The sequence below is a fragment of the Cynocephalus volans genome, chromosome X (assembly GCF_027409185.1).
Source record: "Cynocephalus volans isolate mCynVol1 chromosome X, mCynVol1.pri, whole genome shotgun sequence".
Lineage (NCBI taxonomy): Eukaryota > Metazoa > Chordata > Mammalia > Dermoptera > Cynocephalidae > Cynocephalus > Cynocephalus volans.
Window position 1 is genome coordinate 11951414 of NC_084478.1, and position 14928 is coordinate 11966341.

General features: G+C 45.0%; 1 protein-coding gene and 1 pseudogene across 1 annotated transcript in view; one reads left to right on the forward strand and one right to left on the reverse strand.

Annotated features, from left to right (window-relative positions):
* Positions 1-14928, reverse strand: part of LOC134367168 (G-protein coupled receptor 143-like) — a 363716-nt gene that overhangs the window by 317851 nt on the left and 30937 nt on the right. The window lies entirely within an intron of this gene.
* LOC134367021 (H(+)/Cl(-) exchange transporter 4-like) overlaps positions 1-14928 on the forward strand; it is a 28713-nt pseudogene that overhangs the window by 5210 nt on the left and 8575 nt on the right.

Genomic DNA, 14928 nt, shown 5'->3' on the forward strand with positions numbered 1-14928 from the left:
TTTCCAAGGCGGCTGTACCATTGAACTGAGCTATATTTTCTCTCTAGCACCTATCACCTTCTAGTGGAGTCTCTGGCTACTTACTTACTTGTCTAGTGTCTCTGTCCCCTCCGCGAGGTACAGCTCCATGAAGTCAGAGACTTGGGTCTGCTTTGTTCGCTGCTGTATCCCCAGGATGTGGACTAGTGACTGGCACGTAGTAAGTAGGTTCTCAATACATATCCCTTGAGTGAATGAAGGGACCTGAGTTTTCTGATTTTTTCCCCCATTTATTTACTGCAGTCATCCACTCAATGTGGACATATAGCTCCAAGTATGTACCTGACGTGGGTACAATAATGGACAAGGCAGGTAGTCTCCTTGCCCTCTTACAGTGGACACAGGCTCTGGACGACTGATCTAACCCCCTCTGTGGCATGAAAACCAGACAATGAAACCTTTTTTCCTGTGATTTATAGCCTGTGGAAGTACAGACGTATATATACCTATATTGCTAACCATGAGATCATGATACAGTAGGTATGGAGATGGGGCAAGGCCCGAGAAATACACTTGGGCCACACTTAGGAACTCAGAGAAGGCTTCCCAAAGGAGGGATATAAATGCTGGAATCTGGAACATAAGGAAGACCCTGCCCAGTGGAGGGACGGTAACGCTTGCCGAGATGGTGCAGAGAGGAGCTCCTGGCATGTTCCGAAAACATGGATTGGGCAGAGGGTGGGGGTTAGTGATGGAAAAAGATGAGGCTAGAGAGATACGAGGTGCCTGCCGTCAGGGACAGCAATCTGTTGAGGATTTGGGTGTTCTCCCAAGAGCAATGGGAAACCGTGGCAGGCTTTTCCATAGGGACTGGCATGGGTCAGATTGGCAGCTTTGAAAGCCTGTTTGACCACAGTGTGGAGAACCCACCGGAGGGGGGCAAGTTGGGCATGGAGACCCGAAAGGGGGCTCTGGCTGCAGCCCAGACAGAAATGATTCTGAAACGGTGGCCTGAATGTCAGCAGAGGCCATGGGGAGGAGGGGACGGGAGCGATTCAAGAGAGATTTGGAGGTGGAGTCGCTAGGATGTGGTGATTGCCCGGAGCGGGATGTGTACGCAGGTTTCTGGTTTGCACAAGTACCTGGATGCTGGGCCCTTCTCTCAGCTGGGAGCAAAGCTGGGCCTGGGAGGGAGATATTGTCGCTCAGCGTTGCATGCAGAGAGCTGGGGTGGAGATGTCCCACAGACCCGAGAAGCCAAATAGATGCGTGTCCTTTGACAGTTGCTGCTCATTGGCTTTGACTGCCTGGGGCTCTGTTAAAAAGGGTGTTTGAGGGTGATTGCACACGAGTCTGGCACAGTGGATAAGTGGTGTCTGACAGGGGCATGTCAAAAGCGTTGTGAAGGCGAATCCAGTCCAGTGTGTCAGATCGATGGGTGATGTCTGCCATGGGCAGTGGAGCTGGCAGCTGGGCTCTGTGGTGACTGAGCACAGTAGGCAGGAGCTCCTACGTGCCTGGAGGGCAGAGCTAGATATGCACAGCTACAGCTCAGTGGCAATAGAAGGACATGAACCAAGTGGCCAGGGTCGATAGCGTAGTGTAAGAAGAGAGAAGGGTTTAGGGTCAAGCTTGGAGGAAATGTGCCTTTTAGAAGTTGGGTAGAGCAGAGATCAGGGAGACAGAGAAAACCAGAGAGCCAGGAGGAAAGCAGGGGAGGATGATATTGTGGAAACCAAGGGCAGGCGTGTTTCTAGAGGGATGGAGTGGTCAGCAGTGTCAAAGGATGCTGAGAGGTCTGGAACTGGGGTCAGCACACTTTTTCTGTAAGGGGCCAGAGAGTAAATATTGTCAGCTCTGTGGGCCACACCCTCTCTGTGTCACCACTTCAGTTCTGCCTCTGTAGCATGAAAGCAGCCACAGACGGCACCTCATCGAGTGGCACGGCTGTGCTCCAATAAAACTAGATTTACGAAAACAGGCAGTGGCCAGATTTGGCCCATGGGCTGTAGTTTGCTGATCGGGTCCTGGAAGATGAGGACTGAGCAAAGGCCATTGCCTGAGCTGCGGGTCTCCAGATGGACAGAGCGGAGTGAGGCTGAGCCGACGAAGAGACAGGCCGGTGGCTAGAGGGGAAGGTGGGGCCGGGCAGTGTTCACACTGAAGGCTGCTGGGAAGGAGCCATCAGAAAGGGGAGGTGGCAGGGACAGGAGAGAGAAAGGGGAACTGTAAGAGGGAGGGCCTGAGGACGCAGGGGGTCTGGGACCCAGGCGGGCCGCTGCGCATGGAGCAGAGGACAAGGGACAGGGTGTGCCGATGTGGGGCTGCGGATGCCTTTTGGGGTGATGCAGGTGTGAACCTGATACTGTCGTGAGGATTCAGTAAAAGTTTCACAAGTTAAAAAGCCAGAGAACATTCCATGCCTTTGGAAAAGCCTAGAATGAGTTATTGTGGAAAGAGACGCGAGGCAGCCTTTTGTGGCCCGCTGAGCTGCACAGTCTATTATTTATGTTTTTGTTGGGACATAAGTGACTATACACGTGTGTGGGGCACAGCCTTGAATATCTATAGCCGTGTGCAACATGCGATGCTCCGACCAGGATAATTGGCACACTCGGCATGACACCATGTCATCGTTTTGGGTGTCCTTTAACCGGTCCCTCCCTTGGCCATCTCCCCTCCCCCTTTCCCAACTCTGGTAACCTCGGTCCTGTTCTCTCCTTTGCAAAGTATTATTGGGATCCTTTTGTCTTTCCTTCTTTCTTTTAAAATTTATTTTCCAGCTCCCACTTATTAGTGAGGACATATGGTGTTTCTCTTTCTCCTGCACATTCTATTTCATCCCACTTCTATTGGCCTCTATAGTCATTATCTACTTGTATGGACCCACGATCCCTTACCCAGAATTGAAAGAATCCGGAACGTCCTAATAAGCATGGGTTTCCCAAGTTTGCTTCCCATTTGGTGGCAAAACCTCACTCATTTATGATGCGAGGCCATCATAGCTGTTATGCCTCCAATTTGTCTGCATTATCGTGTTTCCCCAAGAAATGTTATTGTGCGCACCCAGGATCCTGCCCCAGAAGCTGCTGAGGGGGCTTTGTCTTTTACAGTGTACATACCCTATTTCCAAAATTTGGAAAGGGAGGAATTCGGAAAGTTGCTTGGCCCCAGTGGCTTGAGATGAGAGTGTAAACCTGCGTGTCTCACTCTCCTACCTGATGTAAGCCACTGAGCGCTTTGTATCTCTCCCTGGGCTGCTGCTGCCCTCACCGTATGTGTTCAGTGACTGCGAGGTTAATGAGAGAAGCTTCCTATGTAAGTGACAGCCCATGGCATGTTCATTCCTGCTCTGGTTTTGGGGCCTGCGTGGTCGCCACGCTCCTGCGTGGCTGCTGCGTTGTGCATTCCCTTTGTATCACGGGTGCCTCCTGTTAGTGGCTTGTGCTGCTTCCTCCAGGCACCTTGGCTGGGGTCATCGATCTTGCCGTCGTGTGGATGACAGACCTGAGGAAGGTGTCTGCCTGTCTGCCTTCTGGTACAGCCACGAGCAGTGCTGCTGGACTTCCAACGAAACCACTTTTGAGGAGAGAGACAAGTGTCCACGGTGGCAGAAATGGTCGGAGCTGCTGGTGAATCAGTCGGAGGTGGGTGTCTGGGCAGGGTCATCCTGGGGACTCCCGCAATTCCACATGCCTTTGGAACCCTGCAGGGTGATTCGTGAGTGTGATGTCACCTTCAAGTGTCTGTTGCGATGATAGTCCACGGTGTAATTCTAGTGTGACTTGCTTTTCTCTAGCTCTAATGCAGCCACCCAGACTTCACTTGGAAAACCCTTCCTCACTGTTTCATGTGCTATATACATATATATTTTAAAGCCTTGTATTTGGCTTCATTTTTCTTACTGAACATAGTTTGTTGATCATGCTGAAGAAATACCATTAATTTTTATACCTTTTAATTGAGGAGAAAAGATGAATTATCTTTTTTTAGAATAACAGCTTTAGTGAGATATAATTCACATTCCACATTTAAAGTGTACAATTAACCGTCATCACAATCTACTTTAGAACATTTTCATCAACCCCCAAGAAACCCTGTACCCATTAGCAGTCACTCCCATGACCCCCCAACCCACTAGCCCCTGGCAACTGCTCTATTTTCTGTCTCTATAGATTTGTCTATTCTGGAGATTTCATGTAAATGGAATCATATAATGTGTGGCTTTTTTGTCTGGCTTCTTTCAATTAGCACAATGTTTTCCAAGTTCCTTGATCTCGTAGCATGAATTAATAATTCATTCCTTTTTATGGCTGAATAATATTTCACTATACGCATTTACCACTTTTTAATTTTAAAATCTCATTGTTCACATTTGTGGGGGGATATACCATATTTTATGTATCACTTTATCAGTTGAACAACATGGGTTGATTCCACCTTTTTGCTATTATGAACGATGTTGCTATGAACATTTTTGGACACATGTTTCATTTCTCTTGAGTGTATACCCAGGAGTGGAATTGCTGGGTCAGATGGCAACTCTGTGTTTGACCTTTTGAGGAGCTGCCAGACTGTTTTCCACAGTGGCTGCACCATTTTACCTTCCCACCAGCAGTGCATGAGGGTTCCCATTTGCTCTCCTTCTTGCTAACACCTATTATTATCTGCTTTTGATGTTAGCCATGCAAGTGGGTATGAACTGGTACCTTATTGTGCTTTCAGTTATCTTCCACTACATTTTATGAGCGCATTACAGAGGATGATCCGGGCCTTCTGTGAAGAGAATGTCCCAGGCACAGGGGATGTGGTGATGAACCACAGACCTAGTGTTTGCCCTTCAAGGCACCTAGAGCTTCACATCTTATAAAAATCTTAGCTCAGGAAAGGCTTAACTTTTACCAAATTCAGTGCTTACCACAATGACTTTGGGTCATTGAAGGATCAGAAAGCCAGGTGAGGGGAGCTAGGAGCCAAGCTTCACATTAGGGGTGATGTGAGAACCGTTCAACTAGAACAGTTCTTGGAAGGTACATGTAATCTCTTTATACATCTCCTCCCTGCCCCAGTTTTTTTGCCTGACCAACTTAGCACAGCTGAAGACATTTGGAATGCACTTTGCCATTTTGCTAAACCCCTTTCTCATTGGAATTGAAAATGAATTTCTTCAAATCTCAGAAGTAGAAAGAGATCTTGAAATCTCACACATTCTCAGTGCTCTCTGTTCTTTCCTAAAAGAAACTCTCTACTTGGGCCTATGGGCGTGGGCAGGCGGAGGTGGCTGGGCGCCGTATTTTATTTCTTCTCTCCTACTTGCAATATGTGTTTTGGGGAAATATGGCCATCCATCTTTTCAACTACTTTTAATATTTATACTTTGGTTCAAAGAATTACTGTTAGTAGGAGTGAGAAGTTATTTTTAGCCTCCAAAAAAAGTACATATTTAAGTGGGTGAAAGATATTCCTCTGTCCGATATCTCACCACATAGGGTGTGAATATATGTGCTTGTAAAGGCCAGAGCAGTCTTCTGGAATGTGTTTTGCATTTAATAGGAACACATGTGGCTGTGTCCATGGCCTGACTTGTAGGTGACCTCTCTTTCCTTCCGCCCTCACTTGAGTCATCCAGATGGTAGCAAGAAGCTGAGGCCTAAAGAAATGCAGACTCCACTCAGCAGACCAGGTCCTCAACTGAAAAGACCCCAGACCTTGTGTTTGGTTCAGAAAAATGCTCCCCACATACCAGATAATTTGGAATCAGTGAAGTATTCTGAGGGAGATGATCAAGTTTTCCCTCAAGTAGTGCCTCTCAAATGGGACCTGAGACTCTGCATTTCTGGCAAGCTCCAAAGGCATGCTGAGGCTGCTGGGGCAGGCAGCTCACCTGAGTAGCAGCATTCCAAACCACAGCTCCTTGCTCATCGCCAGTGTGGTTGCTTCCTGGGGTGTGAGCATGGCCTCGATGAAAGCTAGGAGAGACCAGTCCACCGCAGACAAGAAAGACAGGCCTTCCAGGCTTTGAAGACAGAATTTTCTGCATCACACCGTTCATTAGCTCTAGTGCAAGTGGTGATTAAAATCGAGCGTCATTCACGGCTTCGGTTGCCTCTGAGACGTCAACCGGTGGAATGTGCACGTGAACAGCTCCTGGAGGAACACCGGTGCTGTGTTGTGTGTACCCACTGTAGCGATGGCGACAGCCGATAAAACCGACTCTGGCCTTTTTGTTTTTACAAGACAGGGACTGGGCCTGCCCGATCCCATCAAAGCGTCTGCTCTCCCGACAGAGGGGTGGCATGGGTATGTTGCTCAGGTTTGCCATGGCTCATGTCCTCTTCCTTTGTGTCTGTTTAGGGTGCCAGTGCTTACATTCTGAATTACTTAATGTACATCCTGTGGGCGTTGCTGTTTGTGTTTCTGGCCGTCTCCCTGGTGCGTGTGTTTGCACCATATTCCTGCGGCTCTGGCATACCCGAGGTGAGTCGTGGCTGAATTTCTTTTGTACCAATAAAAAGAATAGCAAAGACGTCCGTAGCACTGTTGTGCCAAGCACAGTTCTGAGCATGAGCTCATTTTACTAACTCATTTACTCCTCACAGTAGACTATGAGGCAGGTACGATTATTGTGCATTTGGTAGTTGAAGAAACTAGCGCAGAGAGGTTAAGGAACTTGCCCAAGGCCAACAAGCTGGTCAACTGTGAGTTCAGGATTCATACTCTGTATCCAAGATTTCTGCTTTATCGCTTCTCAGATGATTAAACCATTGTCGTAGTAAACCAGGCATAACTCTTAAGGCCTGTGGAATCAGTTCATTAACCACACGCATAAATTGGCACTGGGATGACTCGGAAGTGCGCCTATGATATAATGTGAAAAAAGGGCAATAGCGGAGGTTTGTTGCTATGAAAGTTCACTGATGATTAAACTCCCTTGCCACATTCTGCTCTTCTGATGACCAGGTAATAGCAATCTTTACAAAACTTAATTTCACTTTCACCACATTCACTGTGAATTTACCCTTGTGAATTTAGCGTTCTTATAGTTTTCAGCACTTTCATGTAACCAAAGTATGAGGGAAGTGACCTCAAACATCAAGGGGAATGCCTGAGACTGAACTTGAAACCTACAAGGATCTACTGGGCAGAAAAATGATAATTGAGCTGATTCGCAAAGAGCTCAGACAGTGAAAATTTTAGCCAGAAATAATTTTAAAAATTCTCGTATTATCCCTCGAATCAATGCAATTCAGTTCTATAAGTTGGTGCTGCAGCAAGGCCCACAGGCGGTAGAGATGGTGAGTTTGAAGATGTAGTTGTGCACCAGTTGTGGCGACACGTCCCCACCATTGGGTGGTGCCCTCCACCACTGACGCAGGTCCAGGCAGTTACAGGTAGGGCTGAGTCATTGAAAGATGGTCAAAAGAAAAATTCAATATGGTCTTGTTTCAGGAAAGATAGGGAATAAATCTTAATATGTCATGCTGAATTTTGGATGGTTTATATTAACAAATTGCTTCAGGAACCCAAAAAACAAGCCGTATTACCATCGTATTTTCTCAGTACAGTCAGTTCTGCTACAGTGTGACATATGCATTCGTAAACATCACCATGCCATGCAAAATCACGCAATTTAAAAAAAAAAAAAGCGCTTATGGAGAAAAAGGGTTAGGAACACAATACTCAAAAACTTCATCAGTGATACAAATAAAAAAATAGGCTAGTAAAAACAGCAGCACAGTTTTACACATTAAATGGCCAAGAAATATGTCAATACTATGATAAGTATGTTTCTTCTTGAAAAAACTTGAAGTTGGCTGTGGAAGTGGGCGTCAGAAGGGCTGCAGCTTGTGAGTTACTGTGAAGGGGCTGCAGGAGGGTTATCTGGACCTGGAGGGGAAGCTGTGACAGCGGCGTGCACGGGTGTGGCTCCCCAGCACACGTGTGAACTGGTTGATGTTTGAGGCATGTGCGTATGTATGTTTTGTGTTTCCCTACATAGCTCAGTTCAGCTGGGTACGGTGTTCTGCATTCACCTCGTATTTCTCCCAGAGCAAATTGTGCATAAACAGACATGAAATTTGTGTTATGCTCAAATTCTTCCCTAATATATAGATAGCATTAGAACAAATTTGCATTTTCTAAACAAGTATTATAGCAGAGCTGACTGCATTTTATCTGACACCTAAAGCCTAAGGCACCCTGGTGTCTTAGTTTATGATCCCACCACCCACTGATAGGTGTTGTTGACTCAAATATTTCCAAAATAAGGAGATGGCCAGTGGGGAATTGGTGGAAAATATAAAGCAGAAACAAAGGGCATGATGGGCAGTCCCGTCTTCCTCTTCCAGGAACCAGAGGTGTGAGCCTCAGCTTGTGATCTTACAGACAGACTTGGAGCTCGAGTATGAGCTCTGTCTTTGAGGGCTGGCCGGACTTGGTGTTCACTTGAAGTGGGCATCTTTAGTGGTGATAGCTGAACTCAAAAGACGTGAACTACCCAGAGGAGCATTGACATTTCTTATATAACAAAAGTACCAGGAACACATCCATGTGGATGAAACTGAACAATGTGACATCAAGTGAAAAACTAAGTTGCAAAGAATATATAAAGGATGCTACTTTCTATAATAAAGTCCATAAACAGCCAAAACGAAACAATGTATGTGCTAAAGCATAAAGAAAGGCAAAGAAATGATTGGAAGTGGTGAAGGGAAGGAGGACGTTTCTATTGGGGAGTGAACACAGGCCTTTCAAAGGGACCCACTCTTCTATTTCTTAAACTTGGGAGTGGGTACATAGTGCTTGTTTTTGTAATTTCTTTTAACCATATGTAAATATGGATATAATAGGTTCATTTCTCCATTAAGAACAGAGATTATAACAATCTTTTAAAGTATCAGGAACCAAATAACCTAAGTTTAGTCATTATGACTCAGCAGTAGCAAAATTTTCATAGTAGAGCTTGAAATTCTTAACCTAAGAAGGCAGTACCTATCCCAGTTCTTGGAGGAAAAGGGCAGAGTAAAAAGGAAAATAAGTAAGTAAAAGTAAATTGAAGTAAATAAAAGTAAATTATTTTAAAAGAAAATAAAAGTAAATTTCGGTTCATGGATAAAAAGAAGCTCCTCCTGGTCAAAGCCCTACTAAATATGTGCACCAACCTCAGTTGAGACATGGAGCTATTCTTTCATTTTAGCAAAGATACTAACCAAACTATTTAAAAACAAATTTTGATTGCAATGCGCCTACATACATTTAAAAAAATGCTCATCCTCATAGCATTTGATTCCAAAACATTTTTATTATTTAAAATGAATGTTCCTTTGGAAACATTTTTTAAAATGCAAACTTAGAGAAAAATTATTTATTTGTCTTGAATACTCCAAGACGTGGGGTATCTGCTGCCTTCTTAGGTATAAGTTCTATAAGGCACATTTAAAAGTGAACACTCATAGTTTCTTGGATTTGGGAATTTAGAGAAAACTGGGTAAGAGTCTCTCTTTCTGCTTCTGTTCGCTTTATCAGTAGAACCACTATCAACTATACAAGGACTTCAAGAAGGTCGTGGAAAAATAGACTTAAAATACAAATCTTTCCATGAACTTTTTGAAGTATCCTCGTATATGAAATCATGTCTTAGAACTTACTCTGAGTTGATGTTTGTGTTCTTTACAAGAAATGAAGACTCTTACAAATATTACTTACCAGAAAGTGTTCTGGTTTTAAAGTTAAAAATAAGAAGTCACAAATCCACTGCAATGAACCTTGTGAAAGCCCTGCTTGCTTCAGTCTCAATGAATCCAAGTTAAAGCAAGTCATTGGATTTTGGCATCCATTGAGAATGAATTTTCCCTCTTTAGTCCCTAATTTGATCATGAGAATTTTGTCAAATCATTTTAGAGAATTACAAAATACCTATTACACTGTTCAATTCACCACATGTCATGGCTGGCAAAGGCTCAGGTAATTTAGATGCTTGTAATTTTCTAAGTGCTATTATGCTTTTAAACTGTACCCTGTGGTCCAAATCCACATTCACTAACTGACAAAAAATTATAGGAAATTTTATTCAAGGCAACACAAAAGGGCAGGATTGTGTCAGGCATAATAAAACATCCCTTAAATAAAGGGATCTGAGATCCCCAGAGCACAGGATCCATTAGGCCAACTACCACCTGTTACGGCCTGGTGTCACCACCACTAGTTTGCCATCAGTTAAAGGCTCGTTCAAGAAACACCAGCTGACTGCACAGCTAGGAGGCCTCTGGCATGTCCTGTAGGGAGGAGCTCATTGAGTTCTTCAGGAAGACACGCACGACCTGCTCACATGGGCTCTTTCCCTCGCGTGCTCCCTCTCTTTGAATTAGGATACGGATCTGTCAGTAGTTCCTGAGATGAAAATGGTCCTGTGCACACCCCTTTAACAATCTGAAGATTCGCTGACTTCATGACCCTCCCCAAGTCACCACAGGTGACATGACGCTCAGTAGCAGGAATTTGTGAAAGAACCAAGAGTGTTTCAGGTGCATCTCTTAAATATTGAGAAATTAGGGCTACTTGTGCTACATTTTCCCGGAATGGAGCAGTGGTTCTCCACCTGGGCTGCACGGTAGATTCACCTGGGGAGGCTGTACAACTCCTCACACCCTGGATGCACCCGGGGCCAATTACATCAAATCTCTCTGGGGAGAGCCAATTCTCAATATTTCCTGATTCCCAGTGATTCTGATGAGTGCTGAGGTTGTGAAGGACTGTAATAGCTATTTGAGAAATTGATTACTTGGCAGAGCAGTGTCCAGAAGGAGGCACTTTGAAGTTATGTAAATGGCACTGACAAGCGATAACACTGTCCCGTTATGTATTACACAATGGGAAAAGAAATTGACCATGAAATTCATGGAGTGACTCACTTGGTGTCTAACTAATCTGTGATTACAGGCGTGTAAATTGCCAGCTCGGTGGTAAACATTCACTCCATTTTAGCCAATTGTAGGAGAGGTTGGAGGTAGAGGTTATGTAGCCATGGTAATGTTTCTGTATCCTAAAGGACACCGTTTTGGCGGAGAGGACCCCAGTATATGAAGTTAGTCACTGAGATTGGCACTGAGTTGAATTCTCAAAGCCTTAGGCAAAACGCTCCAGCACGCCTTTAGGAAGAAAGCCATTACTTGACATTTACAAAATGCGGCAGGTCTGAAAATGGAGCAAGACAATGCTCCCTGTAGTCAAAGTCCTTTTCAATACAAGAGATAGGATTAGGCGAAAGAAAAGGGGTTGCCATGGATTCAAACATCTGTATATCCCCCAAAGTTGCGTTATTAGAATGCTGAGCATCTTCCTTTTCCAACATGACTTTTTTTTGAAGATTTATAGTGTCTTCTCTGTTTCTCAGAGCCAACTGAATTAAGCATTTTTGGTTTTGGTAACACGAATGGATCATTCCAGGGGTTAGCTGGTTGGCAAACGTTTTCCGTAAAGGGCCAAATGGGAAATATTTCAGGCTCTGTGGGCCACACAGTTTCTGCTGCAACTGTCCAACTTGGCCATGTGGCATGGAAACAGCCATAGACAACACATAGTCTGTGAATGGGCATGGCTATGTTCCCATGGGCACTGAAATTAGAATTTTATTTTTTTAACATCCTCTGTGTGTGTGTGTGTGTGTGTGTGTGTGTGTGTGTTTATCATTATGCAATTTTAACTTTCTTTGTGGCCTTTTACCGTGAAATTAGAATTTTCTATAGTTTTCACGTCACAAAATATTGTTCTTCTGAGTAGTTCAACTCAAAAAAACCTTTTTTTCTCCTCCAACCATTTAAAAATGTAAAAACCATTCTTAACTCGTGTGCCTTATGAATACTTTTGGTGGGCCAGAGTTGACCTGTGGGCCAGAGTTTTCCAACCCCTGAATCAAATCCAGAGGTTTATTTGCTTTTAGGAGGGTCTCTGTGCTATGAACAGAATTATGATTAACTATTTTTCTCTTAAAAGAAGTGGCTTAAGCCACCTTTCTTAGTATCCATTTTACTTTTAGACACAAGTAGATCCCTTTGGTATCTTCATTGGTGCATTTTGTTATAGTCAAACCTGGACTGACTGATGAAGTGAGTGCCGTTCGTCCATGTTTGGTCCCAGTGTGTCTCACGGTGGGCACCAGCAGGTGGCTGCTGACCAAAGGGCCTGAATTCTGAGCAGCTCTTTCTCTGGCCAGTCACTAATTTGCGACTTCTTCATTCCAGATCAGTTACTACTTTCTCTCGGAGACATTGTGGAGGTCATTTTTGGCGGCCCAGGTTGTGGCCTTCACGTTGCGATCCATCAATCCCTTTGGGAACAGCCACCTTGTTCTATTTAATGTGGAATAACACACGCCCTGGTACATCGCTGAACTCTTCCCCTTCATCCTGCTTGGGGTGTTTGGGGGCTTGTGGGGAATCCTCTTCATCTGCTGCAACATCGCCTGGGGCAGGAGGTGCAAGACCACCCGGCTAGGGAAGTACCCGGTGCTGGAGATCATTGTGGTGACTGCCATCACTGCTGTCATTGCCTACCCCAGTCCCTACACACGCCAGAGCACCAGTGAGCTCATTTCTGAGATGTTCAACGACTGTGGGGCCTTTGAGTCCTCCCAGCTGTGTGACTACATCAATGACCCCAACATGACCCGGCCTGTGGATGACATTCCAGACTGGCCAGCTGGGTTTGGCGTTTACACAGCCATGTGGCAGCTGGCCCTGGCGCTGATCTTCAAGATCGTCATCACCATATTTACCTTTGGCATGAAGGTAAGTGAAGGGGAAGAAAGTGAGGGTGGGTGCTGGTGGGGGGAAGAGCCCATGTCCTCCTTGGGACAGCACCCTACTCTCCTGAACAAAATTGTCATGGGAGGAAAAGGGGATCCGACCTTTCTTGAATGTTCTCATGTGATGGGCACTTGACATTCTTTCAATCATCAGGACACAATTCTTTAATAACCAACAAGCCTGTGAAATAAGGTTTTAATCCCATTTTACAAGTGAGGAAGCTGAGACTCAGAGACCCGGAGTGGCCTAATCAGACCCACAGTATATGGGAGACAGAGCTGGGCATGGAGCTCACTTCATCTCACTCCCAGACCAGGGGTGACCACAGCTTTGCCTGCTGGCAGGGTGATGCCAGGTGGTGGGACAAGCCCGTGTGTGGCCCAGTTTGAATCGATGAGCATGCATTGAGCATCCGCTGTATCGAGGCTCTGTGCTAAGTCCAAGGTGTACAGCACTCAAAACAGAATGCTGTCCCTAAAGAGCACATGCCTCTGGGAGAGACAGATGCAAACCCAGAGTTCTGAGACTGTGTGGCAGCACCTACGCTGCACACCACGTGATGGCCTCCCAGTCTGGGTGGGGCTGGGGCCACGACGGGGGCTCTTTGCACACATCGTCTCCTGACGAGGAGTGTCCTCAAGAGCTGTGGATGACACCGAGTGCTTTCCTCATTTCTGTTCCTAAAGCCAGAGAAGAGACAGCTTCTTTCTTCCTGCTTTTAAACACTGCATTAAAGTCAGACATACTTTGAAAGCACTTCCTAAAGAGCTTTCTTTCAAGGAACCTGACATTAAGTTGTTATTGCTTTTTTTAAAAAAAATTGAGGTAAAGTTTACATAACGTGAAATTGATCATTTTAAAGTGTACGTGTTAGTGGTATTAAGTACATTCACAATGTTGTGCAACCATCACCTCGGTCAAGTTTCAGAACATTTTCTTCCCCTTCATAGGAGACCCCATGTCCATTAGCAGTCCCTCCCTATTCTCTGCCCCAGCAGCCCCTAGCAAAAACCAATCTGCTTTCTGTCTCTATAGGTTTGCCTATTTCGGACAGTTCATTTTAATTAAATTAATTCATTTCAGACCGTCCTTGTGGGACTGGCTTTTTTCACTTTGCACAGTGTTTTCAAGGGATATCCACATTGTAGCACGTGTCAGCCCTTCATTCCTTTTCTGGCTGAAGAGTGTTCCACTCTGTAGATTCCCCCACACGTTGTTTATCCACTCATCCTTTGATGGACATTTGCGTTGTTTCCACCTTTTGGCTATTGTGAATAGTGCTGCTATTGCTTACTTAAAAAACAAAATGAAACTTTTATTAGAGTGTTAGAGTGTGATAAAAGAGTATCATATAGAGATGCATACAGCTTAATGAATTTTCACAAAACCCACATGCTTGTGTAACCAGCACTCAGGACCAGAAGCACAACATTACCCACCCCCCAGAGCCCCTGATGTGTTCCATTACTTTTGCTTTCTGTGTGGTATTTCTATGAATTCTCTTTTTCAAAAAAAGTCTAAGAAACGGTGTCTCTGGGTGTGTAGTGGTCAAACACAAACCCGAATCTGTGTCTTAAGAACAAGGATGGGTAGACTTTATTAAACAGCTGACTGTGTCTGATCCATCCTCTCCTTGCAAAGGAATTAATTTTTGTGTCCAAGGAAGATGCTGGAGCATCTTCTGGTGCTTCCTGAGACTTTACTTTGAAGTTACAGGGGATTAAATGGCTGTGGACTAAGGGGGAGCCCATATAGGAGCAATTTCCTAAGGAATATTCCAGACTCTAGAAATCACGCCCAAGGATCTGAACTTCAGTTCGCCTGGCATCCTCAGACTGATGACCACCTGGGGCGACATAAATGCAGCTGTGGCTCAGGGTCTGCGCTCACGTCTCAATGAACACAGAGTAGTTGGGAGTGTCCTATAGCACGTGTACGGTCACCAGACAAACTAAAATGCATTTGCAGTCAGCAAAGTAGGCAACACGCTACTTCTAAGATCATTCAGTTTACATAGTCTGTTTCTTCGCTGCCGCTAATGTGGCTAGAATATATTCAGGATACTTCTCGGAAGATGTAGTTGGTTTGGAAGATGAAACTGCCTCCCTCGTCTCTCTCTGACTGGTATCCACTGTCTATAAACAGA